This window comes from Pinus tabuliformis, chromosome 6, assembly GCF_031772625.1.
Source record: "Pinus tabuliformis cultivar Carrire ecotype Pingquan chromosome 6, CPIR1, whole genome shotgun sequence".
NCBI classification, from domain to species: Eukaryota; Viridiplantae; Streptophyta; class Pinopsida; order Pinales; family Pinaceae; genus Pinus; species Pinus tabuliformis.
In genome coordinates, this window is record NC_142292.1 from 250,518,607 (window position 1) to 250,543,394 (window position 24,788).

The 24,788-nt window shown below is 38.2% G+C and overlaps 1 long non-coding RNA gene across 1 annotated transcript; it reads right to left on the bottom strand.

Moving 5' to 3' along the window:
* Positions 1–3,980: 3,980 nt before the first annotated feature.
* LOC149258331 (uncharacterized) lies at positions 3,981–5,389 on the bottom strand. Its single transcript, XR_016246042.1, has 2 exons — positions 4,649–5,389; positions 3,981–4,554 (listed from the first exon to the last, which is right to left on the bottom strand). It is a non-coding gene; the product is annotated as an uncharacterized LOC149258331 (long non-coding RNA).
* Positions 5,390–24,788: the final 19,399 nt, after the last annotated feature.

Here is a 24,788-nt window from a genome sequence, read left to right on the forward strand (position 1 = left end):
CAGAGGACTTTGAAATTTGCTAAGATGTTTGGTTGGAGAGAAACTAGGACAAGTGTTGGCACACATTAAATTTGTGTATAACAAATCGGTGAATAGATATATAGGGAAGATATTTCCATATTTTGAATGGGAGATCATCAAGAGGAGCCACTGATTTGGCAAGATTCCCTTAAGCAAGCGAGAGAAGCATAGATGTGTGGTCATTTTTCGAGTATATGAAGGGAAAGCATGAGCATACGTAGTAGCTATTGAAGAATCTAGGGCAGTTAGAATTAATGAGATTCTTCTTAGCATGATAACTATTTGTGAGGTATTTTAACTTTTTCTTATTAGCACAATCTTCTCTTGATATCATTACTGTGAGTGTTTCTTACTTCATATACCAAAATACAAGAGACAAGAACAAAATGTGTTGGCTTTCTGCAAGGGCCAAAACCTCTCCCTCTTAGAGAGGAAAACCCACACAAAATTCTTCTTATAGAGATTCCAATTGACAAATACCAAGACCATGACCCTTGACCTACTAGGCCATTCCAAGACCAAGAAACCAGTCCTCTTCTTTCTCATAGATGAGATCATCATCATTGTTGCTACACTGAAGTCATCATCATTGTATCAATGAGATCTTGACACTTTGTTGTACCTTCACCGAGAATATTGTTGCACTTTTGAGATCAATGCTACTCTTTCATTGATACCTTCACCATCACACTGAGATCATTTCAAGATCCTTCTCTAAATATGCTGAGATAGTGAGGTTGGTTCACAATGTTAGTAGGCCGAGATATTCATTATTACTGCAACACCAAGACGGTGACTGCTTTCCTTGCACCAAGATCATGATTGCAAACATACTGAGATTTCCACCACCAAGGATGATGAGACTGCAACTTTTCCATTGTAATTGTTCACAAAATTATAGAGGCATCCGAGAATGACCCTTCATGTACCCATCTGCAGTCTGTACTTATCTGAAATTACAATGATCTACGAGTTCTGAACTGATCTGAAGTCTTGTACCTCTATCTTCATCCGAAGGTGCAGAGAAGTCCGAGTTTCTGTGATCTTGTGGTGACCTCAGCGGGGTATATATAGTTGTTATGCCTCCATAAATAAGTTGACATAAGTGTGAATCGTTGTGTCTTTTATTAAGCCGACATGACTGTCCTTTTAATTCATATGTAGGCCGACATGACTGTGTTTTATATCGTTTTGCTTGCTGCCATCTTCAAGAGGATTGTGCTTGTCTTGGAGGGCTGATCTAGACACTAGGTTGACTTGTATACATTACACATAGGCTCAAGAAGAGCATGACATTGACTCTTTGACATCCTAAGGCTCTCAATGGGAGCCACTAAATAAATAGACCTCTTTTTCATGAAACCCATGCAGAAAGGAATAATATTAAATTCATTTTCTTGTTTACAAAAATCATAATTACAATGTCATGAAGACCGAACCTAGTTACACTTTCTTCAAGAGTGGCAACTATAATGGAGCAATTGAGGTTATGAGAAAAGGGCTAATTAGAAAAGTGAGTAAATAAGTTTGAGGAAGAGGCCTTGTGTTAACACATCTACAGAAGAAAAGGTTTATAAAGAGAACCTACCAGAAGTTGAAAATGAAGAAGATGGGTCCTTGCTATATCTCGGAAAGATTTCAGATAATGCTTATATGCTAGAGTTACTTGAGGGTTTGGATATCTTGCCAAACTTTAATATGGCTGATTTGTATGAGTTTCATGAGGCATGGTGGATGAGGATGAGTATATCATTGATTAGAAAAAGAAAATCCTTGAGCATGAAAGGAATGAAATTGCGGAAGTGTTGGAATAAATGTTTATGGAAGGATCACAAGCTAGAGAATGAAAGAATATTTAGTTCCTTGGGAAGGCAAGGGTTTAGAAGAAACCACTTGGATCTTAGAAGAAGAATTGGAACAAATCATTCGACATTCACATGATTGTTCTACCAATGTTGTGCGCAAGGGCTCACTTTTCCTTTTATTTGGAGAGTCAGATATAGTGACATCCAACCAACATGCCCTTTATCTCTCATCATAAGAATATTGTGGTGAAAGGAGGTCCAAGCCATCGTGGACACCGTCTGATCTTCATTCCCCCCTTGACTTCTATTAATCACTTGTGTAGTTTTACCATTGGGTCTATCACCACCTTACCTTGTGTAGTTCCTTCTAGGCTGATGGATTCCCCATTCCTCATCCAATAATGTGTGCATTCCCTTGATGATGTTCAACATATTTAATAGTTTGATGGGGTCTTGAGGTTAGATCCCGCATGAAGGTGGCTTGGCTGTTCTCTTGTGGCTTTTGTTAAATCTCACTCATTCTTAAAATGTCAACCATAAAATGTCTAATAATGTTTTTGTAAAAATATTCACATTTATAAGAATTTTATATAGTTTAAAGAGAACTTTAATGATTTTTAAAATAAAATATTTTGATTTCATATAATTTCGATAAAAACCATTTAAAAAAAAAAAAAAAACATTTTTTTAGGAATAAAACATACAAAAATTAGTCCATGAACTAAATTTAACCTCTAAATTTTTCCAGGTTAAAGTAAATTTAGCCTCTACATTTTTCCATGTTAAAATCTGAAACGACATTTGATCCTCTTTTCTATAATAATAATAATAAATTAAAAAAAAGAGGAGAAAAAAAAAGAAAGAGGCGTTGAGCACTTTCAGAGGCATCTAAATTTTGCATCCAGAGGTTTTGGAAGGCGTGAGTGGACACTTAGTTTTGGTTTGCCTCCCGGAGAATAAGAAGATGGAAGAAAAAAGAGCAAGGACAGAGAGATGAGAGATAAATAGCAGCAGAGGAGAGTATAATAGAAGGAAAAGAAAGATGAATAAAGTGGAGCAGGGCAAGACCTTTGCAGCAGTGAAATGAAACCTGGGTGAAACACCATCTGTTTTAGATTTTTCTTTAAAGTACTGTAAATTTGGCTGAGACTTTAGATCAAATAGCCATTCCAATTTAGAATTTGAAGAAAAAGTTATTTGGCCACTGTAAGTTTGGTTGAGACTTTAGATCAAGAGGCCTCTCCAATTTAGAATGTGAAGAAAAAAATTATTTGGCATTTTTTTAATTAGAGTAGATGAAGTCCATTGAGATATATGCATGTAAATTCATAAATCTACATTTCAATGGAAGTGCTCACTGCTGATCATGCAAATTTGAGTTTTTTTTTTTAATGTGTTTGTATATTTAAAACTTGCGTGCTTCCATTTAACAGTTGTGTGCTGTATTTGACGATTCGTAACCCTCGTTGTTGTTTAAACGCCAACCTCAGCTGCTCCAGGAAGAAATGACATTTCATTATTTACTAAATTCTCAGAAGCCATCCAGCATGAGAAAAATAAAAATGAATGCCTTAACTTATCCCTCTTTCCTTTTTTCTGTGCTTTCATTTTATTTCTATGCTAAGATACAGAGAAAATTTCTATGCCCAGATACTGCAAATAGATATTCAAATGATACACTTCAAAGGCATGTCCAGGACCAACTCTCAATCTATCGATTTCGAATTATCCAAATATGTATCATAAATATTTAAATTAAAAATAACAGGAATCGAGCTTAAAATATACTACTAAAACGTGAAGTCAGAGCATCTCTATTACAACTTGAAGCACAATTTTTCTGCATAATCTTGACACATCAAACTGTGTGTTGGTGCTGCTGCTGATTTGGGGCATTAGAGTATTCACATTAGCTGAGACCATGTCAGATGTTTATTAGTGAATTTGGTTCCTCTTATCTTAGATTCAAATGGCAATGGCAAAAAATACTATTTCAATAAAGTGAAAATGCACAGAAATGATATAAAACGCACTGTATATCCCTTACAACTTTATATTGCAAGCTGAAACTCATTGATCTCAAATTCTAATGACAATAGTAAACCACTCATAAGAAATACTACTTCAATCCACTCATAAAGCAAAGAAATGATGTAAAATGAACTGCATATCCCATTCAAACTAAATATTTTATATTGCAAGTTGAAAGTCATTATTTTATTGCTTCTCTTACTCTTGAGAGAAGTTACACCATGGTACAAGTGTAAGTCGATTAGAAATGAAATCTACCCAATTACAAATGCAAACGGTGCATGTCCAAACAAATAACAGTAACTACTACCATCACAAGAACTCAAGGTTTAGATGATGGCATGGAGTGTATATCATAAACCGTGTGCCAACACCTCCTTCAAATGCAATATTGACAGACCAGCTAATAGAGAAAATCAAGTTTTACAAAACCTGCTATAGAGAAGGTTCTTAGGCCTAGAAAAGTACCTCTTGGGCATTAAAAGTGCACAAGCAAAAAACCCACACTTTCTACATTCCCAAGTATAATCGTGTATTCCTAATTTCTTTTAACAAAGAGATACAGAAACCATCCACTCTAAACCAGCGCTTACAACGAGGTTGACACTATTGAGGAAGCAATGTTGTGATCTATCCTTCTCCGAACTGTTGTCCATCTGATTCCTCTGGCTTTGTTATCTTTAGATCTGATCAGCAGCTTTGTCCAGACATCACCATGATTTAGAATTTTCAAATTTTAATAGATTTTGAAAAACTTTAGCACCTATTTCAAAAGACTTTCAACGATATACCTTCTTTCTCGATGAAACACATTTCTGTATTTTAACTGATAAAATAAGCCCCAATTCCCGATTTCATCCAAATATAGCCATTTCCCAAAAGCCTTATACCCAAAGTTCCGGCTATGCTTGGTACAACGCACACTATTTCCAAAACCATCACTTCCCAAGGCATAACAAGGTCTTTCCGATAAGGCTTTGTTAGATTATGATATATTCCCAAAGACAGATGCAAACAGCCATCCCCACCAGCAACTACTTTTAAAATCAAGAGCTGATTGATGAATCGGCTCTCATGTCAATCCTTGGAAACACCCTCTCAAATCAAAATAACAGCAAAAACTGCTAAATTACCTACGCAGGTGATTCCCAAATCAATTGATAAATTAACGGAATCTGTTACTGTTTCATTTACCTCGACCTGTCCTGAAGCGAGGCTAAATAGCCATCTCAACCACCCAACAGACTTTACCATCCACAATTGCATCGTTTCCTGCGTATCTTGAATTGCATCGTTTACAGTCCAAATGAAGAATTTACTAACCTCATTTTATCTGCACTCAATCCATTTGCTGCCTGCAAACTTTTATAGCAAAGCGACTGGTCCTTTGGATGAAACCTATGTGCTTCCAAACCCACCACAGTGAATTGGTTGATAAAAGCTTAAGCTGTTTCAATATTCAAACCCACGAAAGTGTGAGGAACATCATGCACCATCGAGAATTGCAGAGATAAAACGTAATGAATGTGATGTCACCAAGCATCTAGAAAAGTAAATGACAGAGATGAAACATAATGAATATGCTGATGTCACCAAGCATCTAAAAAAGTAAAATGGGAAAGTAGAAATATAGAATATGATAATAGTAAATATAAATGAAATGATATATTTTTATAGATATATATTTTTCAACTGGAGAAAAATCAACAATCTTATATGAATATATAATTGTTTATTTAGCATATAAGTTTATAGGTCTCTATTATATTTATAGACATATCTAATAGAGAGATTACATCTCGATAACCACATAACAAAATTCACATCTTATTGATTTGTTTAGTTATTCCAAATTATGCAAACAAAAACAAAATATCAAATATATATATATTTTACAAAATATATATCATCATAGAAATAATATGTCAACTTTTAACCAAATTTTAAAAAGTCTCATCAAATTCCATATGCAATCAAGGCAGCTTTGGAAGTAGATAATAGCAAGAAACAAAGATCAAAAACGCAAATTTGAATAACTACCTCCAAAGAGTAGTTAACACTGAGCACCATTTACCAATATGCAATATCATGTAAAGAAAAAATTCCTTGTTTGATGTAGAATATTGTTTGCAAAGTATGAGAAATAAATCTCACCAAAAGGATGCTTGAGTCTCTCCTTTGACATCATGTCAGCAATTACATTCAATTCCCAATGAACATGTGTAAAAGTCACCTTCTGGAAAAGATCAATGATCACCATGATTCTCATCATCCAATAAATTAATAGTGCAGATTGAATGATGTATTCTTAGAAGCCCACTCCACCAACGCTTATGAATCTCCAAACACCCCCAATGTCCTGATATCAAGCCTACGAGCACAATATAAGATGCCCCAGAGGGTTAAGACCTCAACTTTGGTGTTTGATCCAATTCCTCCATTCCAACTAAAGTGATAATGTGTACCAGGATTAATTGTAATAAAAGCATTGCATCCACATATCTCATCTTTCGTGGCTCCATCAAAAAACCCACAAGGGGTACTATATGAATTAGTTAATGGAGTGATATGCCTCACCAATGGTACTCTACCTCCAAACTCAACTTCTCTCAAATGCGCCACTATCTCAATGCATAAGCCTTTGATATTTGGTGAGATGTTCTCAAATATCAGTGAGTTGTGGCTTTGCCATATGCCCCACGTTATATATAATGGAAGTGAGCCATATTTCTTATTATGAAGAATCCAATCTCAAAGGAAATCTCCCATAATGGAGGTACTCCATTTCGCCTGGATATTCAGCAAGTTCAATACCCCACAAATGGATATCCATTTCTTATTTGACAAATGGATTTGGCAAATGTGCACCACATAAACGGATGGATCGAATCCTCTTGTGCCTCAACACGTACAATACAACATGCAAGACTAGCTAAACCCCGTCAGCACAAATGATCTCAAGTCAATATTGTGATACTCCTATAGCTATAGGTGTCATATTTCATGATTGACTAGTTGAGCTCTGTAATATGTTCATTCTTTCCTTGCTGTAAAGGTTTCCATATTATGAAAAAATCAAAAAATTAAAAAATGTAAAGAGGGTATACGCTAAAAGAAAAATCAAAGGGTGGAAAAAAATAAATGGTCAAAAGAAAAAATGAAAAGAAATGAACCCCAAATAAAAAGGACCAGGAAAGTGTGCAAGTCCAAATGCCACTACTACCTCATTTTTTGCAAATAAAGCATTGTGTGCAGTTTGTTCCTTCATGCCACAATTGATGAATGGCAAAACAGCTTAATCTTGGCCAGTTCATGTTTCAATTTTCTGTTTTAGAGATAGAGAACAAATTATGTCCAAACTGTTTAATCTTGGTAGATGAGTAGATAGGTAAAGAAGTAAAGGAGCTCAACTGTTTAATCTGAGCCCTTGAAAGAAATAAGTGCAGACTTAGATAGGCTTACCATGCAAAGAAAAGAAAAGATTGATGAGGGTTTGCCAGTCTAAGTGCACCCAAAGAAAAAAAGAAAAAATGTTACGTAAAGTAGGCAGGGTAGGCAGTTTTGCTGTTGCAGAATGAGACTTGTGATAGGTTTTTGTCCTTAAAAATGTGTGTTAAAATACACCTCTATCACCAAGTACTATGGCAGATATTTCTCTTGGAACAGCTCAAGCGAGGCATGTCTAACTCCCCTTCATCCTTTCCCCAAATCATTTACTAATTTCCCCGAGAGATATTATGATTTGCTTAATATCCCTCTTAAAATCACTCATTCCATTTCATCATTGGCCTAAGTGAATTCCCATTTTACTTAGGAAAAATGTATGCTGTCACCCCAAAACACCTGTTTTTCCCTTTTTCCTAAGTTTTCAAATAGTATGACTTAGCACTTTCAGTTTTATTTCAAAATCATATTAACCATTGACTTTGATTAATATAACTCCCTTGTAAATATTGCCCTTTCCCGTATTATATTTATATTATAAAATACCCAAAAACTTTAATATCCCCGCCCCGGTTAACTAAACCATAGCACTGTACAAATCGGGAATTAAAAGTTTTATCCGAAACCTTTAAATAACCTGTTACCGTGCCATCAAGGATTAATTAACATTTGGTTAATTAATAACTTAACCTAAACATCCCGTGGACCAATCAACATGACCCCGATACGTGTTTTACAAAGTTGTATTATTATCGACCCCGCGCATTAACCTTCCGCTGTTTTTCATGAGCGCCAGCCGTCTGATCAGCCGATCCACATTGGACGGCCAATATTCATATCGCGACCCTCCATATGCCGAACGTTAAGCCGCGGGGATATGGTGGTTCGGCGCCGTATCGGATCCATGTGTTGCCCGCTTACTGTGTTCGCTGCCCCTCCGCCCGAAACCGCCCTAGCCCGAAAGCGGTGTGGGCAAAACAGCTTACTGTACCCCCCGCTGATGTCATGCTGATGTCATCCATCCTTTGGATCAAATTTTCCTGCAAAAAATTATTTTTGTCAATAAAGGGTAAGAAAGGTCATTTTGGTTATATTTTTTGCATATAGCGCCCGCGTGCTCTAGGCGCCTAATGTTCATATTTCGGGTTTTCGACCGCCTCCGACCAGGAAAGCGCTCCATCAATGAGCTCGTGGCCTCCCTCAACTAGCCATTTTGCAGTTTTTCTTCCTCTTAGAACAATTTAAAGCAAACAAAGCGATTCCCAAGCTCACAGAAGAGGGAAACAGACATAAACAGGGATACATGTTGCAGTCAGTGTGAAACTTATGAGACATGATTTACCAGAGAAAAGAAGACACGTTGCAGTCTTATTTCTTGCCAAGCAGTGGTGAGCAGGGTTGGTTCAACATTAAAGAAGATGATTAAAGTCAAAGAGTATCAAAGGAGCCATAAAGAGTATCAGGGCAGAATTAAAGACACATCAAATCAACATTAAAGAGTATCAGCGCCAATTAAGGAAAGCAAATCAGAATTAATGCATCAGTTAAGACAAAGAGTCGGCACACAACTACTTTAGACAGTTGCAGGCCGAAGCCTAAAGAGCCAGCTTCCAACACGACATAAGTTAGCTGTTTTCACTTTGCTTGTATATTACTTTAGCTTAAACTTAGATATTATCTCAGAGCTTTTATGAGATATCTATTGTACATATTTTTTGTTGTATAAATACCCTCTTCATCAGAGTTTTGAAGAGGTTGGGTATGTGTAGATTTCTCTAGACTTTGTTGTAAATACTAAACTTCTGGAGTAAAAAGTTGTTGGGATCAAACTGTTGTCTGGTTTACTGGATGAGGAATCGATGTAGAAGACCTGTCATAGAATTCTTGAATCAAACCATGGATCAATGAGTACTTTCTACCTTGTGTTTTATAGTTTCTTGTTTGTTATATCATCTATGTTTTATGATCTGAATGGTAAAGAAAATGATTAATTCAGAACTTGTTTAACTGCAATCTGTTTCCAGTCTTTATTATTCTCTGTGTTTTCTTCAGAATTAGTTTAAACAGTGAATTCTTAATTGCTCCTATTTCCCCTGATTCTCTCATATTGATTATTTGATAAAGAATTCTTAACTGCTCTTTCTCAGTAAGCATCCACTTTCCCTCTTTCAATATGTTGAAGGATTCTTAACTGCCCTTCACCCATTTGAGCCCATTCCATCTGATTCCAGCCTTTAATTGTTCCATGTTTGATTATCTTGCTCTGTGACGCCATCCTCTGTTAAAAATCGAAATTAGGAAACCATCCTCCTTTTGACTCCATCATGCCCAATGGACTAAACTCTTCAGTTTTGTCTCACTACTCTATTGAATCTCACCACCTAAACTCAAAACAAAACCCTTATACTTCATAACTAGCCTAAAACCTTTAAAAAACAAAGCCAAATCATAAAGAGAGAGCCCTCTTTGGATGCAGATTGGCTAGAATCTGTATCTAAGAGATTGGTCTGTGGTTACCTCGGCCGTATTCCTTTTCTTACAACATTTTGGAACAACCTGAGCGATAACAAATATCATGTTTTCCAAACCATCCAACCAAATACTTTAAACTTAGTAGGAGCATTCCACTTCCATATTTTCGAGTACCATCGGCAATAAACTGAAATATGTGGAGAAGGAGAAATGCACCAATAAGCATCCTTAATCAGAAGTTGACCTTGCTTCAAACTACTAGCCCATGTAAATATGTCCTCCTTTTCAAATAATGAAATACCAACTAGTGATAAATTTTGAACATACCTATCCCATCATAAACCATGATCGCCATATAAACCAATGTCATGAGCCTTCATCCATATAGGATGTATGAAATCCTCACTGACCACAATCTAAGCGATATTATGAATACTAAGATTATGTATCCATCTAGGGAGATCCACCAGTAAAGTATGCTCCCCCTTATAGCCACAAATAGGATCGACATTGATTTCTACATTAACACCATTTCCAATTTTCCATCTAATGTTTCTCAGTAGCCACAACCTAACTTTCATAAAACTCCTCTAGATATATGAGATGTCACAACGGATGTGTTCCCCTACCTTGATCCATTGTATCACAAACTGATTTTGAAGATACTTCATTTTTATGATGTGCTACCATAAACCCTCTCCATTCATGGCCCTCCATAAACTCTTCATAGTAAAGCCCAAATTAGTCTCTCTAGATCCTTGATACCCCAGCCACCTTCTTCCTTCCTCTAAGTTATAACCTCTAGTCAAGCAAAGTGGTACCTATGCTTCTTTGAATTTCCAACCCAAATAAAGCTAGAGATGATTAAGTTGATCCCATTGATACTGTTTTTGGGTAGAATATAGAGATAAAGCTGATAAAACAAAATGTTCTGCAAGACTTCCTATACCATAATCAAATAACCCCGTAATGAGAACCATCTGTATTCCCAAGTTGTCAATTTGTGCTAGAATTTCTCAATTAGTCACTACGAGTGTTTGATCTCATAATTTCTCGGTTTGAGGACAAAACCAAGATATTTAAAACCATAATCAATAGATAAATGATCAACCCCAAATATACCTGCATTCTCTATAACTAAAGCATCATCGAGGGATGATGATATCAAAAGGGACTTTTAATTGTTCATGAGGCCCATGATCTGATGCAAATATCTCCATTCCATAATAAACAATTTACCAAATAGAAGCACATCATCAACAAATATGTGATGAGTATTCTTAATATGTCTAGATATATGTACACCCAAAAGTGTCCCACAATTATGAGCCCTTGTAATTAAATTTCTCAAACCCTCAATGAAAAGAATGAAAATAAGTGGAGAAAGTACACATCCTTGCTGAAGACCTGAGGATGCAGTGAAAAAATCTGTAGGTAAACCATTTATCAAGACCGCAAAATCAGTTGATGTATCACAAGCCATAATCCATGCAATAGCATGAAAAGAAGGACCAATCTTGTGAAGAACCAGCCACAAGAACATCCAATTCACATAGTCGAAAGCTTTGTGGAGATCGATCTTCAGTAAAATACCCCCAGTTTTCTTAACCTTGATCGAGTGTAATGTCTCCTGAGAAATATCCATTGCATCTTGGATTTGTCAGTGTCGAAGAAAGCCAAATTTCTTTGGCACTATTGAATTTCCATGACCTTTGTGTCTAGGATAGAATCTTAAATAACTGATGCTACCAAACCAAGAATCACAACAAAGCTACTTTGCACAACGAAATATAGACAATAGTAAATCTACTAGTGCACAAATTATACACATATTTTTACACAATTTGTACAATAACCCAACTTCATTATATTAATCCAACTAAATAATACAATAGTTTAGGGCTCCCGTACAAGGGATAATGGCCCTCATATATCCATTGATACAAGATATACAACAACTAGGGCTTGGTGTCTGTCGTTATGACCACCAATCTACCCTCAACAAGATACTCTGACCATCTGGTTGATGTAGTGCGCTCTCTCAGCTCCTCCTGGTCGTACCATGTACCTGCCCAGTTTGTTGGCTTCTGATTTGTAGCACTGCCTCTATCAATGATCCAAGTCCATCTGACCACTAAACCTCGGCTATCCAATCTACTCACTAGTTGTGACTTAGTCTATCAAGGGCACTACCCATTGTTTCTCCTTCGCTACTCAGGGACTTTAACCCACTATAGTCTTCTTGCATTGCTCCAATGAAGACTAACATAGGGCATGAAGGGCTGCCACCTATCACTGCAATATGTCCATCTCCCACAATGAACATGGGCTAGGAGGACTTCCCATCATCTATTGTAGATGTCATTCTCCACACACAAGCCTAGGGTTGAAAAAAATGTAACAGCCCCGTGTTAAAAGTTCATGTAATAAAGTTAATAAAGGAAAAATAAGACCACGATCATGGGACACGTATTTCAAGTTGAATGTTGGGAAAACATCCTAGTGGCTATCACTTGTTGATTATGGCTAAGGGGAAATTGGAAAAGGAAATGGAAAAGGCTTTGAAAAGGAATGACATTTTATTTAGAAAATAACGGAAAATAGGAGGAAAGGAAGGTGAAAGGTCACAGGGTTGCATGTGAGGAAAATTGAAGGGAAAATAGAGGAAAATGAAAAAAATATAGGCCTCAATATTAAAAAGGCTTATGAGGATCAGTTCACAACCTTTTTTCAGTTTAGTTTTGGAATTAGTTTAAGAGAGGAGAAGAGCACCAAGAGGAGAAGGAAAGAAAGAAAGCAAAGGAAGGACAAAGAAAGGCAAGGAAGGATAAGGAAAGCAAAGGAAAGAAACGATTAAGGAAGGAAAATTTGGATCAAGCAGCTTCAGCGAGAATACTTGCAGGTAATAGGTTGCATGTATGATTTCCTAGTTGGTTTTAGCATGCATGGTATATGCATATTTGTATTTGGTTCATTTCTTTTCAATTGCATGGGTTTTGTCGGGTTTCGACAGTGATTTTAGCCTCGCCTTGCCAATTCTAGATAGCCATGGTGTGACAGGATTCATTCTTGGTTAAGCTTTGGATTGCTGGAAGGTTTTGGATCTAGGTAAGGTGGTCTCAATAAAATCCCAAGGGTTGGGGGTGAAGATCATTTTCTCCGAGAAGCCCTCAGCAGGTGGGTGGAGATAGGAAAATTCCTCAAGGGATGGTGAAGGAATTATGAGGCATCCAAGCTTGGTTTGGTTTTGTGATCTTAGGATTGGTTTAGGTGGGATCACGGTAGTGTGAGGGTGGAGGTGGTTTAACCTCTAGATTCCCTTAGTTGTTTACGGATTGGTTTATCCCATGAGATCCCACATTCATTCTTGGAATATGGCACGGGGGTGATTGGCTGAAAGAAAGATTTGGTTTAGCCCAATTTATGGTCGGGTGGTACGTGAAAGTCCCTAACTTGGTTGGCTTTTGCATATGGTTAATAAGATCTAAGTTACTCTTGTCTTTATGAGTAAATGTACTTGTTATTACATGGCTTTAACGGATGTTCTATCATTGTTGATTATCTTATTATATGTTGGTTATAAGCATGGTTTTATGACAATTTTAAGTATGGCTCTTATCACCTTTTAATTGATGAATGATTGGTTAATGAATGCATGACCTAATTGGTATTATTGTAGCTATTGTCAGGGGGCATTGGTCCTTCTTGGTAAATCTTAGATAAGTTTCAGATCTATATGTTCAGATATGCATTCATGACCTGTAGGTTGCATGTTCACTATGTGTTTGATGGAATGAATGTCATGATTAAATCAGCTTAGGTCAATTTTTTGCCATAAGTTTTGTGTTAGAGGCTTTGTCTCTATGTTATTTATCATATCTAAAAGTTTCATCAAGTTCTGGGTAGGGGTTTGGATCCTAGCCTTGAAAAATTGGCTTAAATATCGTAGTCGTTGGCACAAAACTGCCTGAAAGAGACTATAGTCACTAGGAAGCAGGCCTGTGGGAGAGACTAGAGGGTTATAGTCGCTTGGAGGCCTTGTCATTGGAGTGACTGGGGGTCTAATTCACTGAAAAAGAAATTTATCTCAAGGGTTGGACACTTGGAATGGTTGGTTGGTTCCTAGGATCCTGTAGCACCTAAGGGAAGCCAGTAAGGTCTTGTTTTGTTGGCTCCATTTCCTTAAGGTCATCTAGGAGGTTGAGTCATGCCATAGGTGCCCCTTAGCTCATGTTTACCCTGGGCAAGCTGATGAAAGTGGGTAGATATGAGAGGAGGCGTGTTACAGAGTGGTATCAAAGCATGGTTTAAATGCTTGGACTTGATGGGTTGAATGCATGTTGTTAGGAATGCATTGTCATGGTTATGGTTACTTAGTCACAGTAGGTTAGACATGCATCATGGTGGTCATTATGCAGTTTGTTTCATCATGCTGCTAATGTGTTGGTTGAGATAAAGTAGAAGCAGATTATCAGAGTGAGGTTCCAGCACTGGACCTCAGCGTAAGAGTAGATCGTCATACATGTTTGTATGTTTGGCATGCTGGTATGTTGGTTAATGGTTGTTATATGCATTATGGTTATGTAAATTCCTGCCATTCTATTGTTGTTGTGATTACATGCATGATAGATGTTAGTTAATCAATGCAGTCATATGCACGTCTGTTAGATAGTCATACATGATAGAAACTTGTTCTTATATGCATTGTGGTCATATGCTTGATGATTATGGTTATTGCATTTAGGATCTTGATATTATATGTATTGTGCTAATCTGGATTGGCCTGTGTAGATGGATATGGTTATGATATTTAGGTATGAGTCGATATATTTGTGATGTTGTATTGTATTAATTGGGACTGACTTGTGCAAATGTGATAGCCTCCCTTGAGATACATTGAGGTATGAGTTTGATTATGTCATCTATCTGGTTTATCTAACACGTACGTTTACAGATTGTTTGACTATTTGATTAATGGAATGCTACGAGTATTTATATATAAGATTGCATGAAGGAATGATCTTGTTTTAAGAAGATTGTGCTAACACAATATGTGTTGAGATAATTGATATGTACGTGAGTGAAAGTGGGTTCTACTTGTAGTATTATGATTAATGACTGTGATTTGATTATGAAATGGTTGTTATTCTTGGTAAAGGCTGATTTCAAATTGATCGATATGATGTCTTTATCCTTGCGACATGTGAGTGACATGTGTGAGCAGTTGTAGGGAAACATGCTTGGTAATAGTATGATAAGGTAAGGTAATCGGTATATTGTTATGTTTATTTATGCACTGACAATTATGTGTCTATGGCAGTATGATATAGTGGATTGCATGGCAAAAGACACTACCATGAAATCTTGAAGAAGGATCGGGTTGAGATTTCCCTTGGAAGCATTGGGAACCCATGAGGATCGAGTCGTGGTGTTTGTTGCAATTCTTGTGCTCATGGCCTTTTGTGAATTTTTTATTTGTGGTTTTGATTGCGTATGGTGCATATCCATGCCACTTTATTTGTGGTGTTGTATTGTTGTTGGTTTTTCATGGTTTTCTTCTTGGTTGCCTTTCGTTATTGTCTTTTATGTTTTGAGTGTCTTGGGAATTAGTTGGGAAAGAGGAAAGTTATTAGAGCTTGGGAGAGTTGGATGAAACCCAACAAGTAATGTAAGACCCGGATGAAGATTGGTGCATGTATAAGGGAAACTGAAGACAAGAATATGACAACCAATTGGATAGGTTGGGACCATTGGGGTAAATGGAAAGTGGTTATACATTCATGAGAAAGATAACAGGAGAAGTAAGGTAAATGGATTTGAGGCGTCATATGCCTTGACTATGTTGGGAACTGTTGTTCTCAATATTGTGCATGTGTTGCATGGATAAAGGGAGTTATCTTAACCTTGCCCTTATGATATATGGTAATTATGTTATGATCATGATTATGTTGATGTCTATATATGTATACATGTCGTGTTTGATAGGGTCATCAGGGGTCATGGTTGTTTTATGCTAGTGTTTATATATATATATATATGTCGTTGTCTGGCAGGATCGTCAGGGATTATGCTTGTGGAGGAATGATTTCTTATAAAGTGGGCAAAGTAGCCCTAACAAATCTACGAGGTTAGTATTATATAGATATGAATTGATATTGTCTAATTATACTATGTCTATGTTTATGCTATGGCAGGTAATGCTGAGGGATACATCAACAGAATGAAAGCAATGTGATCTGTGGCATGCTTGGACAAGCATGGATAGTGGAAAGACACTAGAAGCAAGGTTGTCTAGTAGAGACAATGTGGTCTCTGGATGTGCAATACTATTGTTGGGTATATGTTGTACATGTACCTATAATGTTGTGCACATGCATCATTGTGCATATATGGTGTTGTGTACATCTTGTATAAGTGGTATTGTGTACTTATGGTGTTGTGTGCATGTTGAATATGTGGTATTGTGTATATATAGTGTTGTGTGCATGTTCCATATGCGGTATTGTGTGCATATAATGTTGTGTGCATGTTGTATGTTTAGTGTTGTGTACATATGGTACTGTGTATATGTTGTATATGTGGTACTGTGTACGTATGGTGTTGTGTGCATGTTGTATATGTGGTGTTGTGTACATATGGTACTGTGTGCGTGATGTACATATGATGTTATGTACATATGGTGCTATGTGCATGTTGTACATGTGGTGTTGTGTGCATGTTGTACATGTGGTGTTGTGTGCATGTGGTGTTGTGTACATGTTGTACATGTAGCGTCGTGTGCATGTGGTGTTGCATACACGTTGTGCAGGTGGTGATGTGTGCGTGTGGTGTTGTGTACACATTGTGCAGGTGGTGTTGTGTAGACGTTGTACAGGTGGTGTCGTGTACATGTGATACTATGTACACGTGTAGATGGTGCTATGTACATTGGGTGTTGTGTGCACATTCTGGAGGTGGCATTGGGTACATGTGGTATTTTGTACACGTCGTACATGTTGTGTTGTGTATATTTGGTACGGTGTTACATGTATTGTCTATTCATTGTATCATGGCATGTGTATTCGTAGTATTGCACAATGTGTATGTATATGTGTTGTGATGTACACCGGGTGTAGGTGTATGTGTGGCATTATAGACAAGGTGTAAGCATATGTGTTGTGTTGTATATCGGGTGTAGGTTTCTGTGTCATATTGTACACCACGTGTAGTTGTATGTGTTGTGTTGTACAATGTGTGTGCGTATATGTTGTACAATGTGTATGCGTATATTTTGTACAATGTGATGAGATAGGTAGGTACGGGACTATCTAGGCCCTTGTTATTGATATTGAGCATTTAGGCAGTTTAGTCTAGGGATACCCTTGTTGCTATTGAGGGTTGAGGCAGTTTAATCTCAGGATACCCTTGTTGCTATTGAGGGAGGAGGCGATTTAGTCTTCAAATTCCCTTGTTGCTTAAAGAGGAGGCACTGGGTACTTGCAGTGTTTGGCAACTGATTCAATGTGTGTACAGAAAGGACAAAGAACAAAGGCAAAAGAAAAATAATCATTTGAAAGATAAGTATCAGTGTTTTATTTCAGTTTTAATTATGCATGTGATCTATGACTCTAATTTATGATGGTTGCATGTGATTTATGATTTTTATTTATGATGGTTGTATTTCAAGCCAACCGAATGTGATATGTTTATACATGATGATTTGGTCAAAGAGCTATTTTGTCTTGTTGTGACAGGAACTAAACAAGATTGTAGGTGTACCTTATTGACGAGCTACCAATGAGGTATGATTTGAATCTATTTCAATTCCTTTTGATTCTAATGGAAATTATGTGCTTGGTACAGGAAATCATGGTAATGCTTGGTTTAGGTAGTTGAAAATGGCTGCAAGGATTAACAACAATGATAAACGAAATTGGTACATGTAACAGTATATTGGTAAAGCATTTAGGAGTAGGTCCATTGTGGGACACTTGTACCCACTAGTGTCCATTGATTTCCATGAGCATGTTATTACCGATATGATGGTTTTGAGGTAGGGATATGCCTTGGTTTCTGGAACTTCCAATGCAAGGAGACCTTACAAAGGTATGTATCGCTCGGGATAGGGGATGTCAGGGAACTTGGAAGGTGAGTGACTGCACGGAAGGGGGTGACCGAATTTCCCGAGGCACTGTGTAGAAGAGAAGGTAAGGTTGGGGGATGGATTTGCTTTGGTCATTAGCATTACCATATGGAATCAAATGCACAATGGGAGTGTGCCCTAGAACAATGAGCAGGTAATTGCTCGCTGAGGGAACAAGTAGTGCAAGGATTGTGGCGTTGGACATTGGATGCAAGTTTGACTTTGGTAGTGGATTATGGACTTCCTAGGAAGGAGGTGAATCTTGGTATTACTTTGAGGGTGGAGGTGTGAGCATCTAGATTCCCTTGTTGCTAATGGAGGCACTGTATCCTTTTATTTGTTGGTTAGAGAAAATGTGCATATGTGTATATTATTGTAAATATTGTATCGAGTTGTGTTATAAAGATCCATAGATAGTATGGTTATTTGTTGGTTGATGCAAATGTGCATGAATGTATATGTGGTTGTTACTATAAATTATCTAATGAGCTATGTTATAAAGCTCCAGTAAACAGTATGATTGTCATGTTTTTAGTAGGATGCCATTGTAAATACTGCAATGATTTGTGTTATAAAGGTCCATGGGCAGTATGTTTTGTTTTCAACGGTTTGCTGGTCATAGGTGTCATAAAACACCGAGGACAGTGTTCCCCTAAGGGGGAGGGGTTTATAACAACCTCGGGTTAAAATTTCATGTAATAAAGTTAATAAATGCAAAATAAGACCAAGGACATGGGAAACGTATTCCAAGCTGAATTTTGGGGAAAACATCCTATTGGGCATCACTTGTTGTTTATTATGGCTAAGGGGAAATTGGCAAAGGCAATGACAAAGGATTTGAAAATGGAAAAAGACATTATTGACATTTTATTTATGATTATAAAGGAAAATAGGAGGAAAGGAAGTCAAAAGGTCATAGGATTGCATGTGAGAAAAATTGAAGGGAAAATAGAGGAAAATGAAGAAAATAGAGGCCTCAATACTAAAAAGGCTTATGAGGAGCAGTTCACAGCCTTTTGTCAGTTTAGTTTTGGAATTAATCTGAGAGAGGAGAAGAGCACCAAGAAGAGAAGGAAAGAAAACAAGCAAAGGAAGGACAAGGAAAGCAAAGGAAAGCAAAGATTAAGGAAGGAAAGTTGGGTTAAGTGACTTCAGCGGGAATACTTGCAAATAACAGGTTGCATGTATGATTTCCTTGTTGGTTTTGGCATGCATGGTATATGCATGTGTGTATTTGGTTCATTTTTTGTTATTAGCATGCCTTTTGTCAGGTTTCGAAAGTGGTTTTAGCCTTGCCTTTCCATTTCCGAATAGCCATGGTGTGATGGGATTCATTCTTGGTTGAGATTCAATACCAAATGTTATGAAACCAGCTCACAACAAGATAGAAAAGATAGATGAACGCCTTAGAAATAAGCCTCTTCGAGGGGGAAACCTCCTTTACATTACACAAATGAACAATTCTTGGATGATACAAATGACAAGACCTCCCTTCTATATATAGGAGTCTAAGGGGTCATAATATAATTAGAGCCAACATAACAATAATAATGTAAGGGCACAATAACAATAGTGGGATTCTATGGGGCACAATAATAACAATATGGGGACTACATGGGTACAACAATATAATAAGGGGGTTTTACTAATAACAATAAGGGGTTACACTAGTAGTATAGGGGTCTAACATGCCCCTCTCCTTCAAAAAGTGTTGTCCTCAATGCTTGAGTAGTTCTTGATGCTTCTGTATAAAATTCCTGTCCTCCCATGTGGAATCTTCAGTGGGTAAGTTATTCCAGTTCATGATATACTCTGACATTGATCGATTTCGTCGCTGTTGGGTTCTTGTTTCTGTGACTGCTCCAGGTTCCAATATGATTTTTCCTTCCTCTTCAAGTTCTAGAAATATTGTTTGAATTGGGATATTCTACAACTTTTGAATGAGTGGCCACACTTCTTTTTCCTTCTTCCATTCATCCCTTGCTTCGTTTATCCAATCTGGTTGGATAATAGAAATAGCACAAAATAATGCTTCCACATCCTCATTCTTTCTTGAGAGTGCATCTGCAACAAAAATTTTCTTCCATTTTCTGTATATGATGTTGTAAATTTTCTTTCTCTGTTGTTGGTTCCTAGTGTATATCCTCTTTTTTTGATGTTTCTTGATCCTTTTCTTCCTCCTCTTCATACTCTATGTAAAATAATTTTTTCTCAGCACACTTATGACCTTTAGTGCATTTGCTATCACAATTGTAACAAAGCCCTTTTTCTCTTTTTTCTTCCAATTGTTGTGGTGTAAACCTTGTAGGTTGTTGAAGGCTAGGAGAAGAAACACTTCCATAATTATAGTCCTGAGTGGTGGGATTCCTTGTTTCCATAATTTCACTTTTAGTTTTTCTTGCCCACCTGAATGCCTTCTCCAATGAATCAGGTTCCCAAAGAGGAACTTCATTTTGAATGTTATCCTTTAAAGTCCCTATGAAGACATCAACCATTTTCTTCTTTGGAATATCATTTACCCTTATATTCAATTTTTGGAAGTCCTCAATGTGCTGTACCATTGAACCCTTTTGTTTGAGATTTATCAATTGGCTAAAGCAGGTGTTTCTCTTTGTATCCTCATAATGTGCTATCATTTCCTCCATGAAAATTGACCATGTGACAAGTGGTTTACGAGAACAAAGCCTTTTATACCATAACAATTGATTCCATTCTAAATAATTAGATGCAACACATACCTTTTGTAATAGTGGTACACTATGTAGATCAAAATATTTCTCCATCTGTAGTATCCAATTTATCGGATCCTTGACATCAAACTTCCTCATCTCACTTTTTCTTGATTTTAGGAGCTCGATTTTGAAACGACTGTAACTCTGTACTTTCAGATCTTTAAGTTATGAAATTTTGATATGTAATAGCCCTCTGAGTCCTCTTTCTAACTGCGCAAGTCTGATCACAATTGGATTCTTGAAGAAAGATTTATTCCCAATCTTCCGTGATGACCTAATTATAGACTAGTTTAGTAGAGTGAACTTGTACGATGTGCCACATATCACTGTTTCAACCTCAGGTTCTAAAAATGATACCTAAAAAAACTACAATCCGTCCTATTTCTGTAACTTCTTATGAAAATTCATTTTGATGCTCAGAGCGAAAGTTATGATGATTTTCCCAAGGTGACCTGTTTGGAATGTAATTCAGGGGTCTGCAAAAGCCCTAACTTCCTCATATTATATCTCCAAAAATATAGTGAGACAAGATCTGAAATTAGGAGCTGAGATTCAGAACGATTTCTTCTCAAATGGGTTTTTTTTTAGCTTATGAAACTTTGTAGCGAAATAGTTATATTGAAAATTCCACGATGACCTGTTTTAGATGAAATTCTGGAACTTGCAAAAACCCTAAATTCCTGAGATCATATCTCTGAAAATATAGCGAGACAAAATCTGAAATTCCAACCGGAGGTTCAAAAATATTTCATCTCAAATGGGTTTTTCTTTTAGCTTCTGAAACATCACAGAAGAAAAGTTATAGTGAAAATGTCACGATGACCTGTTTGGAGGAGCAACACCCTAGAATCCAAAGCTCTGATACCAAATGTTATGAAACCAGCTCACAAAAAGATAGAAAAGATAGATCAATGCCTTAGAAATAAGCCTCTTTGAGGGGGCAATCTCCTTTACATTACAGAAATGAACAATTCTTGGATGATATAAATGACAAGACCTCCTTTCTATATATAAGAGTTTAAGGGGTCATAATATAATCAGAGCCGACATAACAATAATAATGTAAGGGCACAATAATAACAATAGTGGGCTTCTATGGGGCACAATAACAACAATATGGAGACTGCATGGGCACAACAATATAATAAGGGGTTTGTACTAATAACAATATTACACCAGTAGTATAGGGGCCTAACAATTTCCTTGCTGGTTTTGGCATGCATAGTATATGCATGTGTCTATTTGGTTCATTTTTTGTTATTAGCATGCCTTTTGTTGGGTTTCGAAAGTGGTTTTAGCCTTGCCTTTCCATTTCTGAATAGCCATGGTGTGTTGGGATTCATTCTTGGTTGAGATTTGAATTGCCGAAAGGTTTTTGATCTGGGTGAGGTGGTCTCAGGAAAATCCCAAGGGTTGGGGTGGAGATGATCCAGGTGGATATTGGTGGCCACCTGCCAAGTCCACCTGGACCCCCACCATTGTCTTTCTCAACATTTTCATTTTCCTTAATTGTAGCACAACTTACTATTTTTAGCAGTTTTTCGGGTCCTGAACTTCCGGAGCCATTTTGAGGCCCTAAACGACGTTTTTTGGGGAATCTGGGGGCAACAATGATAGTGCTCGGATAAATCTTTCTAATGAGCTATTGTACGCGTCAAACGAAGATCATATGCCAAAGTTACGACCCCGGGAAGTTGATGTACCAATTTACCCCAAACGGGGCCCACAGTTTGGCATTTCATATCCTAGGGTTAGGTTTTGGAATGTGAAGGGTTTTTCCATTGTTTCCCAACAATAAATAGGCCTTCGAGCCTCATTGTAACACAGTTCAGAGGCATGTAGCCATCACATCTCTTCTCAGAGATAAGCTACCATCGCCCTAGCTGGTTTATTTCCATTTCTGGTTGTAAGCATATTTCAGTATTTTCCATTAATGAAATGAAGTATTATTTCCACTGCATCTTTGTGTATATGGTTATCTTTGTAATTTGTTGCGTTCCTGTTTAAATCTGGATCAGTGGTATCAGAGCGGTCTGCTTTTTCTCTGTTTTTCTTTGCATGTCCCCAACAAGGTCAGGATATAAGGAGTTAGGGCTTGAACTGGTTGAACCTTTGCAAGACCAGCCTCGCAAATCCCGACGGCCTCCCATGGCGGACGAGAAGAAAGATGAGGGGGCAGGAGATCCCATCAAAATCTTGCTCGAAGAAGCCCTCGAGCGACAACGGAACGCGATGATGGACAACTTTGCCCAGATCCTTCAGCGGCTACCCAGAAGCAACGCATCAGCTTCCAGCAGCTACTCTGGAAACGCCACACCCTTTAAGGTACAAGTTAATTTTGAAATCCCCATATTCGAGGGTCAGATAGACGCAGATGCCGTAGATAAATGGTTAAATCTGCTAGAGGGTTACTTTTCTGTTCATGAATTTTCGAGTCGGGAAAAGATTGTTTTTGCTCTTCTCAAAGCAGCCCCCCACGTCAAGGACTGGTGGGAAACCTACTGCGAGCAGAAGGATGAAAGTACTGGCTCACTATTTTCAGCCGCACCCACCTGGGATTCGTTCCGGGATGCCATCAAGGAGCAGTACTACCCTGTCGGAAGCTTTGAGGATGAATACATAAAGTGGACCACGCTGCGGCAGGGAAGGGATCAAGACGTGCCGGAGTTCACCAATCTTTTCCATACCCTTCGCACAAAGTTGGGTATCAAGGATTTGGAGCAACATTTGATACTCAAATACCATGGCTGCCTGCACAAGTACGTCCAGGAAGAAATACAATTCCTAAACATCCCCTCGCTCGGCGCAGCATACCGATATGCCGTCAAGGTCGAGCAAAAGTTTAAACAAAAGAAGCGAGACTTTGGATCTGCGAATCCAAAGCAGGGGAAAGGTGCCCCTAAACCACAGAACAAAGGACAAAGCCAAGGCGGGACAACCCAAGAAAACCAGCCGAAGCTGCAAGCAAAGAACAGCGCCGCGAAGCCGAGAAAGGACACTGGAAAATGGTGCGAGTTCCATAAGAGCTCCACTCACAACACAAGTGAGTGTCGGGCCAAGCAGTCACTGGTGGCTGAGCTAAAGGTTTCAGAATCAGGTGCATGTTCCAACTATGAGTCAGAACCCGATAAGGGGTATGAAAAAGGGAAGCAGATCATTGATGTGGATCCCAGCGCCACTGTTGCTACCGCAAAGATCCAGAAAAATGAACCCGAAGATCCAGAGGAGGAGGAGCGTCTCTTCCACTCCCAGATGTGGGTAAAGGGCTCCCCGATACAATTCATTGTCGATAGCGGGAGTCAAAAGAACCTCATTTCGGCAGAGGTCGTGAAGCGGTTGGGCTTACCGACCACAGCACATCCACAACCATACACCATTGGGTGGCTTCACCAAGGACGAGATCTTCGCGTGAGCCAACAGTGTCACCTTCCATACAACATCAAGCCCTTCACGGATGAGGTATTGTATGACATTGCTCCCCTTGAAGTTTGTGATGTATTACTTGGACAACCATACTTGTGGAAGCGACATGCTGTGTATGAATCAAGGCCCCGTGTTGTTATTATTACATTGGGAAATAAGTTGTTCAGGATACCAGAGGTAGCACCACCTGCCGCCATCTCTTTGATTACTGCAAAACAATGCAGTAAGATCATTTCCAAAACCAGGAAATTTGTTTTCCTGATGATACGCCCTCAAGGAAAGAGGAAGACAGTGGCCGCGGCCTCCAAACGGGGTCCCTCTACACGACAACTACAGATGGACAAGGTTATGGAGGAGTACGAGGACATCTTCACCTCCCCGGCAGGGGTTCCTCTGCACTGTCAAGTCAAGCACTCCATCGATCTGACCCCAGGTGCGCCGCTACCCAATGGACCAATTTATCGGTGCTCCGTTATGGAGAACGATGAAATCAAGAGGCAGATTCAGGAGCTCCTGCAGAAAGGTCACATTCGTCCGAGTTCATCGCCCTGTGGGAGCCCGATCGTGTTGGTACAGAAGAAGGATGGGACGTGGAGACTCTGTATTGACTATCGGGCGCTGAACAAAATCACTGTCCGTAATAGGTACCTGATCCCGTGGATTGATGAGCTCCTAGACCAACTAAAGGGGGCGAAATATTTCAGCAAGATCGATCTGAAGTCAGGATATCACCAGGTA